This window comes from Sminthopsis crassicaudata, chromosome 6 (assembly GCF_048593235.1).
Source record: "Sminthopsis crassicaudata isolate SCR6 chromosome 6, ASM4859323v1, whole genome shotgun sequence".
NCBI lineage: Eukaryota > Metazoa > Chordata > Mammalia > Dasyuromorphia > Dasyuridae > Sminthopsis > Sminthopsis crassicaudata.
In genome coordinates this window covers 545,224-558,442 of record NC_133622.1, presented here as the reverse complement: position 1 = coordinate 558,442, position 13,219 = coordinate 545,224, and positions in this window count along the sequence as shown.

Genomic DNA, 13,219 nt, shown 5'->3' with positions numbered 1-13,219 from the left:
TCCGGATTCTAAATGCGCGCTGCTTTGTGCCGTAAGCGCTGCCTTGTGCCGTAAGCGCTGCCTTGTGCCGTAAGCGCAGCCTTGGGCGGTAAGCGCTGCCTTGTGCCGTAAGCGCTGCCTTGTGCCGTAAGCGCAGCCTTGGGCGCTAAGCGCTGCCTTGTGCCATAAGCGCAGCCTTGGGCGCTAAGCGCAGCCTTGGGCGCTAAGCGCAGCCTTGGGCGCTAAGCGCTGCCTTGTGCCATAAGCGCAGCCTTGTGCCATAAGCGCAGCCTTGGGAGGTAAGCGCAGCCTTGGGCGGTAAGCGCTGCCTTGTGCCGTAAGCGCAGCCTTGTACCGTAAGCGCTGCCTTGGGCGGTAAGCGCAGCCTTGGGCGGTAAGCGCAGCCTTGGGCGGTAAGCGCTGCCTTGTGCCGTAAGCGCAGCCTTGGGCGCTAAGCGCTGCCTTGTGCCATAAGCGCAGCCTTGGGCGCTAAGCGCAGCCTTGGGCGCTAAGCGCTGCCTTGTGCCATAAGCGCTGCCTTGTGCCGTAAGCGCTGCCTTGGGAGGTAAGCGCAGCCTTGGGCGGTAAGCGCTGCCTTGTGCCGTAAGCGCAGCCTTGTACCGTAAGCGCTGCCTTGGGCGGTAAGCGCTGCCTTGGGCGGTAAGCGCAGCCTTGGGCGGTAAGCGCAGCCTTGGGCGGTAAGCGCGGCCTTGGGCGGTAAGCGCGGCCTTGGGCGCTAAGCGCAGCCTTGGGAATCCCACGCGGGGAAGGAGCTATTACTGTGCGAATTTTCCAATGAGAAACTGAGACCACAGATGGAGGGGCTGGTGGAATGGCCCAGAGCTAGCTGGTGATCCGAGCATTCGGGGGTTAGCGTTAGAGTAAGCTTTGCCCATTCTGTCCCTTTGCCTCCCATGGAAGCCTAGAAGGAGGAACCAGGAAGAAGAGCAAGAGCAGAAGGAAACTGGCAGTTTGGGCATTAAAGATGTGGCTCACAGTAAAAGTCTGGATTCTTCCAGGCCACTCTATTGAAGAGGCTCTCAATATGACTGCCCAGTCGCCACCTTCAAGGTTCTTTTGCCCCCCAACTTGAACTTTTTTACCCTCTACCTTGTCTACCTCCCTCATTTATTACTCTTTCCCCTCCAAAGCTACTCCTTCAGTAGAGTATCAGCTTCTTCAGGGCAGGCTGTGTCACCAACCCTAAGGGTGTATCTGTTATGTGCACATAATAAACTATTAAGAAATGTTAAGGTGCTACAATTCTCTCTTATTGTCCTGACTCAGTTTCCCTAAATTGTTCTGCCTCGGTTTCCCCAATTGTTCTGCCTCAATCCCCTTAATTGCAACCCTCTCCCTCTGGTTCATGAAGACTGATATAATTCAGGGCTATTTGTTCTAAGGTTATAAATTTTCAATGTGTAAACTTAGAAAGGAGGACTCGAGTCTTTACTCCCAGTTTGTTAGAATTTATGGTCTTACCCCCCAGCCTGTCAGAACTGAATTAATGGTTCCTGCCTGGAGATTCCGGATCACCAGAGTTTGGACTCCACCCCCCCCCTTGCCTTTGTTTAGCTACTGTGTCATGGAGAACTCATATTGGTTGCTGGATGCTGGATTCTTGGAGACAATAGTCTCATTCAGCCCTGGGACCAAACCATGAATCCATTTGGTCCCAGTAAATCTCTCCCTTTTAAATAAAATATTAAAAAATCTCTAATCTCTAATCTCAGTTTCTCTGGCATTACACTACTTTGTCAGAGGATAGATTGATTTGACATTGTTGTTCTCCCCTTTCATGATGCTTCATTCCTGTGGCTTTTGCTTTTATTAGCTCTCTCCACTTATTTGGTCTTTGGTCCCCTTTCCCACTCCTTAAGGGCAAACTCAGTAATGCAACTTTCTTTCTTCCTCTTCCCCTCTGATCTATAGATATAGATATAGATATAGATATAGATATAGATATAGATATAGATATAGATATAGATATAGATATAGATATAGATATAGATCTATATATGTGTGTATATATATATATATATATATATATATATATATATATATATATATATATATATATATATATATATATATATATTTCCTCGGCCAAAATAATAACAGTCTTAGCAGGCATCTCTCTGGTCTTCTCAGTCTGACTCAAAATGACTTCCCACCTTCTATTTGCAAAAATCCTTCAAGAGTCTTTAAGCCTTCCCCACTATTTCTAATCTTAAACTTCCTATTTCCTGTCCTTATGCTCTTGTTAGATAGGAATGTCCACTGTTTTCCAAAAACTTTCTATTATATTTTCTCCTGCTCTCATGGTTTTGTAAGTCTTAGGCCATATCAATGTAAACTGTTTTTCTTGACTAAATTGTAAAAGTAGCTTGGAAGAGTAGCTAGTTAGCTAGTTTTGTGCCTTATGAAAACCTGGAAAAAAGTCCACCATCTTTCATATAGAAGTGCTGTGTGACTCTGGGAAGGCCTCTTAACTCCTCATTCCCAGGCAACTCTCTAAGACCATAAATTGCAGAACTGATGGGCTGATCTGCTCATAAAATAGATTTCTGTTTACTCATTTCTTTTTTTTTTTTAATTTAATTTAATTTAAAATTTTTTGTTTATTTAATTTTTATCTTATTTTATCATTATAACTTTTTTTTTTGACAGTACATATGCATGGGTAATTTTTTACAACATTATCCCTTGCACTTACTTCTGTTCAGATTTTTTCCCTTCCTCCCCCAACCCCCTCCCCCAGATGGCAGGCAGTCTTATACATGTTAAATATATTACAATATATTCTAGATACAATATATGTGTGTAGAACCGAATTTCTTGTTGCACAGGAAGAATTGGATTCAGAAGGTAAAAATAACAGTTTACACTCATTTCCCAGTGTTCCTTTTCTGGATGTAGCTGATTCTGTCCATCACTGATGAATTAATTGGAATTGGATTAGCTCTTCTCTATGTTGAACATATCCACTTCCATCAGCATACATCCTCGTACAGTATCATTGTTGAAGTGTATAATGATCTTCTGGTTCTGCTCATTTCACTCAGCATCAGTTGATGTAAGTCTCTCCAAGCCTCTCTGTATTCCTCCTGCTGGTCATTTCTTACAGAACAATAATATTCCATAACCTTCATATACCACAATTTACCCAACCATTCTCCAATGGATGGGCATCCATTCATCTTCCAGTTTCTAGCCATTATGAAAAGGGCTGCCACAAACATTTTGGCACATACAGGTCCCTTTCCCATCTTTAGTTCCTTGGGGTATAAGCCCAGTAGTAGTATGGCTGGGTCAAAGGGTATGCACATTTTGATAACTTTTTGGGCATAATTCCAGATTGCTCTCCAGAATGGTTGGATTCTTTCACAACTCCACCAACAATGCATTAGTGTCCCAGTTTTCCCACAGCCCCTCCAACATTCATCGTTATTTGTTCCTGTCATCTTAGCCAATCTGACAGGTGTGTAATGATATCTCAGAGTTGTCTTAATTTGCATTTCTCTGATCAGTAGTGATTTGGAACACTCTTTCATATGAGCGGAAATAGTTTTAATTTCATCATCTGAAAATTGTCTGTTCATATCCTTTGACCATTTATCAATTGGAGAATGGCTTGATTTCTTATAAATTAAAGTCAATTCTCTGTATATTTTGGAGATGAGGCCTTTATCAGAACCTTTAACTGTAAAAATGTTTTCCCAATTTGTTACTTCCCTTCTAATCTTGTTTGCATTAGTTTTGTTTGTACAGAAACTTTTTAATTTGGTGTAATCAAAATTTTCTATTTTTGATTAATAATGGTCTCTAGTTCTCCCTTGGACACAAACTCCTTCCTCCTCCACAAGTCTGAGAGGTAAACCATCCCATGTTCCTCCAATTTATTTATGATTTCGTTCTTTATGCCTAAATCTTGCACCCATTTTGATCTAATCTTAGTATGTGGTGTTAAATGTGGGTCCACGCCTAGTTTCTGCCATACTATTTTCCAATTTTCCCAGCAGTTTTTGTCAAATAATGAATTCTTATCCCAAAATTTGGGATCTTTGGGTTTGTCAAACACTAGATTGCTATTTTTATTCACTATCTTGCCCTGTGAACCTAACCTATGCCACTGATCAACTAGTCTATTTCTTAGCCAATACCAAATGGTTTTGGTGACTGTTGCTTTATAATACAGTTCTAGATCAGGTACAGCTAGACCACCTTCACTTAAATTTTTTTTTCATTACTTCCCTTGAAATTCTCGACCTTTTGTTGTTCCATATGAATTCTGTTGTTATTTTTTCTAGGTTATTAAAATAGTTTCTTGGAAGTCTGATTGGTATAGCACTAAATAAATAGATTAGTTTAGGCTGTTTACTCATTTCTTTGCAGAATGTCCAAAGCAGTAGCTGCCAGGACCCTGCCTGCTGTGACGACAGTCTCTTCTTAGTGCTAGCCTCCAGTTCCCTAATAGGACTGTGCCACTAAGAAGTCAGTCTCATCCAATAATAAACTTCCATTTTTGCCACTTTTGGTAAAAACTTGCCATTTTTGGTAAATTCTTTCACGAAGGACCTATGCCGACCAAAAGGAGATTCCCACAGCTCTCTGACTGCCACTAGAGCCCCATCTGAACTATTGCTGATCCTAAATAGAGAGATCTCATTATACAGATAATAAGTAATAAAAATAATAGCAACCATTATATAGTATCTGCTATGTGCGAGACACTGAACCTCAAAGTACTCCTGAAGGAAAGTACTATTATTAACCCCATTTTACAGATAAGGAAACCAAGTCAGAGAGAGGTTAAATGGCTTGCCCAAATTTGTACACTAGTATCAGAAGCCAGATCTGAATTCACATCTTCCTGATTCTAGATCTTCTGTCCCATCCGCTATACCACTTAACTATAATATATACAACAGGAAAAAAAAATAGATTATATATTGAGAAAATGTATTCTATTTATTTTTACAATCCCCAGAAAGCACAGTACCTGACTTTCCTTCACTCAGCCAAGGCTTGATAAACAAATTGGTAGGCATTCCTGAAGTGAAAAGATTTCTGGTTGTAGAAAGAGTGGTGTTGGGTTCATGTCCTAACTCTTACTGGCACTCTTTGCCCTGGGCTAAATTATATTATCAGTTTCCTCATCTGTAAAGGATCATAATAAGTGTACTCCCTACCATGAAGAGCTGTTGGTGAGGGAAGCATTTTGTCAACTTTAAGGTGATCTAGAAATAAGATTGATTATTACTAATAATCCTGCTTTCCCCCAAATTTCCTCAAATTGGTCTCATTTTCAATTCAATATAAGCTTAGCTCAGAAAGAGTAGGGAAAGGGTGACTAGAGGTATAAAGTGAGAGGATAAAGTGAACTGAGCTGTTTGAACTCATTAGAAAAGAAAGTAAACATTTTCTCTTCTAATGGGAAAGAGAGGAGGAATAAAGGTTGGATAAGGATTAGGATTTATGGGTAGAGCTTTTAATGGGGTCAATTCTTGTTGAGGAAAAAGACAACTGAGTGAGGCTGGTGGGAGGTAGGGGGAATTACAATAAAGAGCATTCAATTTCTTGCCAGGACTATGTTTTGGCAGTCTCTTTACTAGGATACTATATTGGTTTGTTTTTTTTTTTTAGTAATGTTACTTAGGTTACTTGTGCTGATTTGCTGTCAGAGGGAGACTGGTTGCCAAATCCCAATTAGTTATTATTCCAAATTAAATGTAATACTAATGTTCTCAATTTGAATAAAAATATAAGAATTGCCAAAGGGCTGAGGCTCAGAGATGTCCTCATTGCCCAGAATCCATCTTGGGTTCACTAACTTGGGGTGTGTCTGGATAATGTAGATCATGTGTCACATGATAGAATGTGGTCCTTTTGAATCATTTTGACTGGCCATTTCCCAATCTGTTCTGCAGTGGTTGAGTCCCAGAGCCAAGGCAGTGTCTGGGTTACCTCTCCTCTAGAACAAAGAAACACATGCTCATTTGTAAGGGCCCTTTAAATGGGCGGACACAGTGCATCAGGAGATTGAGGCCCGGAAGTAATTTCTGTGGATATTAGGACTGCACGTGGGTGGGATCCTGGCTATATTGAGATAGCTTCGTAATGGGTGACTCTCTCGCCGATTGGCTGTGTGTGTGACCTCACAGGCCCTATGTAAGCCCACTGCAGGCAGCAGGTGCTCTCTCTTTAACCTGGCGTTCTTCACCCTGGCTCCCTAGCCTGGGTGGCCAAGCCAAGATGGGTAGCCAAAAGAGGTAAGGGTTTTGGTAGTGAACACGTGGGTCTTCTGACCAGGTGTTCACTCAGGAACCAACAAGTCAGGGCATCAGTCAGGGCACTATGTGAGTAGGTATAATAAAGGCTTTTAAGATTACACGTGGCTGTTCTTGAGTGTGCTATCGGTTATTAAGCTAGTAATTGTAACTGCCAGGAGAGCACACTACACTCATTATAATGAGAAAAGGAAACAGGAATCCTTGTCACGAAAAAAAAGCATGAGGCTAGCTGAGCTAGTACCAGACTTGGATTCAGGAAGACTTGAGTTGAAATACAGTCTCCATACTATTTGGACATGAGTCTTAGCCTCAGGTTCCTCATCTGAAAAATGGGCATAATAATAATATCCATTCTAGGGGCAGTTGGTGGTGCAGTGGATAGAGCACCAGCCCTGAAGTCAGGAGGATCTGAGTTCAAATCTGGTCTCACACACTTAATACTTCCTAGCTTGTGTGACCCTGGGCAAGTTATTTAACCCCAATTTTGCCTTAGCAAAATAATAATAATATCCATTTTACTCATCTCACAGAGCTGTTGCAAAGAACAAATGAGATATGTAAATAAATATAAATAGCTTTGGCAACTTTAAGCATGATATAAAATCAATATTGTTCATTATCATTATTATTGACAATAATAATTATTGTAGCATTTTGCTTTAATTTTTATCTGTATGATCTCTTTGGGCCTCAGTTTACAGAGGAAGTTCTATAAGAGAATGGGATTGAATTTGATAATCTACAAAATATCCTTCGTTTTTGTTGTTTTCTTAATATTATGAAAACTATCCATCAATGTAATTGGTTTCCTTTGTAATGCTACATATTTTGTCTATGAATCTGAGAAGGGGTCTAGCGGCTTCCGAAGACTGACAAGGTGTTGTCGGGTGCAAAAAAAGAATAAGAGCCTCTCTTCTTAGATCACTTAGCTCTAAAATTTCACATTCAAAGGTTCCCTCCAGCTCCAACATTCTATGTTTTTTGTTTGTTTGTTTGTTTTTTTGCTGAGGCATCCAGCTGCCCGCAACATTCTACATTTTAAACTATCTTCTGTCTCCAACTCTGTGACCTGTGTTCTGTCCCACATTCTATTTGCTAAGTAAGGTCTCTTCTAGCTTTGAAGTTCTATGACTCCAAGCTGGTTTGATTGTTTGTCAGGAAAACTAATCTCTTGAATTGTAAATTAATGTTTTCAAAGACAACTGCTACATGGGGACCCTCTAATCAGCCACAGACTGTAATTAGTCTTGGGCTCCCTCCCTGGAATAAGCCAGGCAACATTTTGCTTTTAATAGGGGAGATGCACCCGCAGTAGACATTCTCAACCTTTTTCATGACATGGACCTCCCCATGGCAGACTGGGGAAGTCTAGAGACTCCTCAGAATTATGTTTTTAAATTATTGAAGAAAAATACACAGAATTACAAATGAAATCACTTTATAATAATAAACACAATGATCAAAATATTGTTTAAAAAAAAAGTTCATGTTCTCCAGGTTAAGAGCTTCTAAAAAGGGAACTCCTTGAAATGATCTACTCCAATTTTTTAACAAATGACTTTGACCGGGGGAGAAAATGGAAGTTGCAGATAGGTCCTCCTTAGGGCCTGGGAGGAATCCAGCCAGTCCTAGAGCAGCGCAGCCCACTGGGCACCTAGACTTCAGAGAGGGACAGATGCAGAATGGACCCCACCTGCTGCCTCCTAAATGTCACTGCAGTGTAAGGAGGCGGTTCCCGCAAAACAAGAGAAGGGAATTGTAAGGGCCCTTTAAATGGGCGGCGCCACAGTGCAACAGGGGATTGAGTGGCCCGGAAGTATTCTCTGTGGATATAGGACTGCCCTGTGGGTGGGATCCTGGCCATACTGAGATATCTTCGTCATGGGTGACTCTCTCGCTGGTTGGCCGTGTGTGTGACCTCACAGGCCCTTTATAAGCCCCCTGCAGGCAGCAGTCGCTCTCTTTAACCTGGCTCCCTCGCCTGGGGTAGCTGAGCCAAGCCAAGCTGATGGATATCTGAGAGAGGTGAGGAGTTTGATAGTGAGCCGTGGGTCTTCAGACCAGGTGTTCACTAGGGAGTTAACAAGTCAGGGCATCAGTCAGGGCATCATGTGAGCAGGTATAATAAAGGCTTTTAAGATTACACGTGACTGTTCTTGAACGTGCTTCCGGTTATTAAACTATAGATTCAAGAGATCGTGGCCACAGACCTTAGAAGGCCTCAGAGGAGGCGAGCCGGGTGGAGTTGACACTGCAAAGGTCAGTGGTCCAAGGTGCTCTGGTGGGCCCTGGACAGACTGGTCATGGTAACTGCCGGGAGAGCACGTTACACTGCAGTCCTGCCATTGTTTTCTAAGGCCTCTTCTCACTCTAGATTGTTTTGGTTTCTTTAGGAACTCTGCATTTACTGGGCACGGGTCCTGACAGGCTCCCCCGGCAGCCAGACGCAGGGAGCGCACAGAGAGCGGCTGAGGGGGCAGGACCACCCGGGAGCCCTTCTCCAGTGCACTTCTAAGCCCCGCCCACCCCTGCCCCGCCCCCGCCGCCATCTTGGTCTAGGTGAGCCTTGTTCTCCCCTTTAACCTGGAACATCTCGCTTAGGGGTCTCCCCTCCCCCGGCAGAGGGCGCAGACGCTGGAAGGGGTTTCTTGTAGAATTCTGCTTGTTCGGAGCCCAGACCGTCCCCGGCCCGAGCCGAGCCTCTGGCTCCTCCTTAGGCCCGCCGCAGTCCAAAGAGAAGCATGTGGAGACTCGCGTCTCCGTGGGAGCAAAGAGGAGGTGGCGCTCCCTGGATCCGGAAGCCAAACCTCCCGTCCGCCCCTTCCTCGGGCTCTTTCCTCCGCCTGGTCCCCTGCGGCCCCCTGACCCGGGCCCAGCCCGTGCAGAGGCACTGCCCGCTGGCTGAGACCTTCCTCTCGCCCTGGCGATGTCACCTGCTCTCCTGGAGGGGAGGGGCAGGCCTCGCTGTGTCCGTTTTAGAGATGGGGAGTCTCTTGGGCAGGGTGGGCTGGAGAACGAGCAGCTCCGGGTCCGCCTTCAGAAAGCCTGGGTTTGGATGCTAACTCTGCCTGCCCCGGCCTGAAGGGCCTCGCCAAGCCGTCTCCCCTGGGTCCGCATGTGACCACATGGAGGGGACGCTCCGGACTAGCTCCGGAGGCCTCAGCACCAGCCTGAATCAGGATAAGCCAAAGGCCTTGGTCTTCGGGGAGAAGGGAAGGAGACGGAGAAAACCGCCGGGAGTTTTGCCAAGGATCCCTCCTTGATACTAGCGTCCAGAATCTCCGCGATCTCCACACTTTTCTCCCCGTCCTGAGGCCCGCGGAGTTCTCTCCCTCTGTCTCTCCACCTCTTACCCCTTCCCCACAATGCTCTTGGCCCCAAGCACTGAGCCAGCCTTACCTGGGAGAGGAGAAATCCCAAACATGCTAATAGAGCTATTGTCCAATAGGTGAGTAGCCTGAAGTGCCCCCTTGTCTGATTCCAGCGCACCGACTCAGCCTTTCAGCCCTTTCTAGCTCCCCCCGCTGGATTCTCTGAGACATGATAAAACTGCTGCGGGACTTGGAAAGCTGCAGGAATCACTGGATTCCCTAACACATAAAGACTGTTGCAGGGCTTCAAAAACTTTTTTTTTTTAATTTAATTTTTATTTTATTTTATAATTATAACATTTTTTGACAGTACATATGCATGGGTAATTTTTTACAACATTATCCCTTGCACTTACTTCTGTTCAGATTTTTTCCCTTCCTCCCCCAACCCCCTCCCCCTGATGGCAAGAGGTCTTATATATGTTAAATATATTACAGTATATTCTAGATACAATATATGTGTGTAGAACCGAATTTTTTGTTGCACAGGAAGAATTGGATTCAGAAGGTAAAAATAACAGTTTACATTCATTTCCCAGTGTTCCTTTTCTGGATGTAGCTGGTTCTTTCCATCATTAATCAATTGGAATTGGATTAGCTCTTCTCTATGTTGAAGAAATCCACTTCCATCAGCATACATCCTCGTACAGTATCATTGTTGAAGTGTATAATGATCTTCTGGTTCTGCTCATTTCACTCAGCATCAGTTGATGTAAGTCTCTCCAGGCCTTTCTGTATGCCTCCTGTTGGTCATTTCTTATAGAATAATAATATTCCATAACATTCATATACCATAGTTTACCCAACCATTCTCCAATGGATGGACATCCATTCATCTTCCAGCTTCTAGCGACTATGAATAGGGCTGCCACAAACATTTTGGCACATACAGGTCCCTTTCCCTTCTTTAGTAGTTCCTTGGGGTATAAGCCCAGTAGTAATATGGCTGGGTCAAAGGGGATGCACATTTTGATAACTTTTTGGGCATAATTCCAGATTGCTCTCCAGAATGGTTGGATTCTTTCACAACTCCACCAACAATGCATCAGTGTCCCAGTTTTCCCACAGCCCCTCCAACATTCACCGTTATTTGTTCCTGTCATCTTAGCCAATCTGACAGGTGTGTAGTGGTATCTCAGAGTGGTCTTAATTTGCATTTCTCTGATCAATAGTGATTTGGAACACTCTTTCATATGAGTGGAAATAGTTTTAATTTCATCATCTGAAAATTGTCTGTTCATATCCTTTGACCATTTATCAATTGGAGAATGGCTTGATTTCTTATAAATTAAAGTCAGTTCTCTATATATTTTGGAGATGAGGCCTTTATCAGAACCTTTAACTGTAAAAATGTTTTCCCAATTTGTTACTTCCCTTCTAATCTTGTTTGCATTAGTTTTGTTTGTGCAGAAACTTTTTAATTTGGCATAATCAAAATGTTCTATTTTGTGATCAATAATGGTCTCTAGTTCTCCCTTGGAGACAAACTCCTTCCTCCTCCACAAGTCTGAGAGGTAAACCATCCCATGTTCCTCCAATTTATTTATGATTTCGTTCTTTATGCCTAAATCTTGCACCCATTTTGATCTAATCTTAGTATGTGGTGTTAAATGTGGGTCCATGCCTAGTTTCTGCCATACTAATTTCCAGTTTTCCCAGCAGTTTTTGTCAAATAACGAATTCTTATCCCCAAAGTTGGGATCTTTGCATTTGTCAAACACCAGATTGCTATTTTTATTCACTATCTTGCCCTGTGAACCTAACCTATGCCACTGATCAACTAGTCTATTTCTTAGCCAATACCAAATGGTTTTGGTGACTGTTGCTTTATAATACAATTCTAGATCAGGTACAGCTAGACCACCTTCACTTAATTTTTTTTTCATTACTTCCCTTGAAATTCTCGACCTTTTGTTGTTCCATATGAATTCTGTTGTTATTTTTTCTAGGTTATTTAAATAGTTTCTTGGAAGTCTGATTGGTATAAGGGCTTCAAAAACTTGTGGGGATCATTGGATTCCTTGACAAGTGAAGTGTTAGGTTCTTACTAAGTGCTAAGTCAGTACTTAACAATTCTCTAGTTCCAGCCTTTAAGGGGAGTTTTACCCCTTTGGACTTCTGGGGAGGAGCTTACATGTTTAAGAGGAGCAAGTTCATTGGTAGAAGTAATTTTCCACAAGCCCTTGCGTTATCCCATCCCCATTCTCTGGGAGGATAAAAGAGGGCGGCACTCTGGAGGAGGAGGAGTCTACTCTAGGTCAGAGTTGGCGGCTCTCTACAGGAAGAAGAATCTGGCCGAGAGATTGAGTTGGGACTGCAGATCTCCTCCCAGAGAGCGATGGTCAGCTTCTGGAGACAACAGAACATTACAGTGAAGCAATGGACAATAGATTGGGCACTCACAGCTGCCTGTCAGGCCTCCCGCTGATTATACATCAGCTTCTCACTAGGCCTGCCCTTCAGGGACAGTAACCTGCCTGCTCCCTGTGGACATCCCCCCAGGGAAGGCAGCAGGGGTCAGTTACATGCCAAGTACATGCTACCCCCTCACTGGACAAGCCAGCAACATGAGAGTGACACACCGAGGACGGGCCAGTCAAAGGTAAAAGCGCCTCCCTCAGCAGCTCAGCTGAATCCATTTTCTACAGGCCCTGGTCTCTTGACCAGCTACAGTACATTTAGGGTTTCCCTAGTTGTGACTGATCCATGCAGTGGGGGGATGGGGGACTCTGGCTCCTGTAAGAAAGCCACAGGTGTTGTCACTGAGAGACCTTGGGGAAAGGAGGAGTCACTGAACACGGGCAGGTCCAACCCGCCCCTACCTCGCTGTCCAACTCTCCCTGGGTTCTTGTTGCTCTTGTGGCAGTTTAGGGGCTGAAACCTGGGGGTCTAGGGCGAGAGAGAGCTTGCTGCAGTCTGTGGGGGCTCCTTCCCAGGCATTCTCAGGTGAGTACACATAGTCCTGAGAAGAAAATAAAGCAATGCCACTTGTGCTGTGTGAGGAATACAGTCCTATCACTGACTTGCTGGAGGGCCCAAGGAAGGCTCAGCAAAGCTGGCTGACTTTGGCTTCTTCCCAGGAGTCTCATGGTTTCCCAGACTGAGTTAATGAGTCTGCAAACTTTCTAGAGTTTGAAGTGAGTGAAGGGAGGCCCGCTGACCCCTAGGGAAAATGAAGAAAGTAATTATGAAGGTGCACTTGAGCTAAAGCTTCATGGAGTTCACTGATTTCCAAGAACAATTCATTAAAAACAAGTTCTTGTAATTAAAATGCATTGTGCTAAACCCTGAACAGCTGGGAGGCTTGGGTGGCCAGAGTGTGAGTGATAAGGCTTCTTTCATCTTCCAGGTTTTCCTTCTGTGAGTATAGACCAGTTTTTTTTTTTTTTTTAATTTTTATAATTATAACATTTTCTTTGACAGTACATATGCATAGGTAATTTTTTTTTTTTTACAACATTATCCCTTGTACTCCTTTCTGTTCCGAATTTTCCCCTCCTTCCCTCCACCCCCTCCCCTAGATGGCAGGCATTCCCATACATATTAAATATCTTATAGTATATCCTAGGTACAATA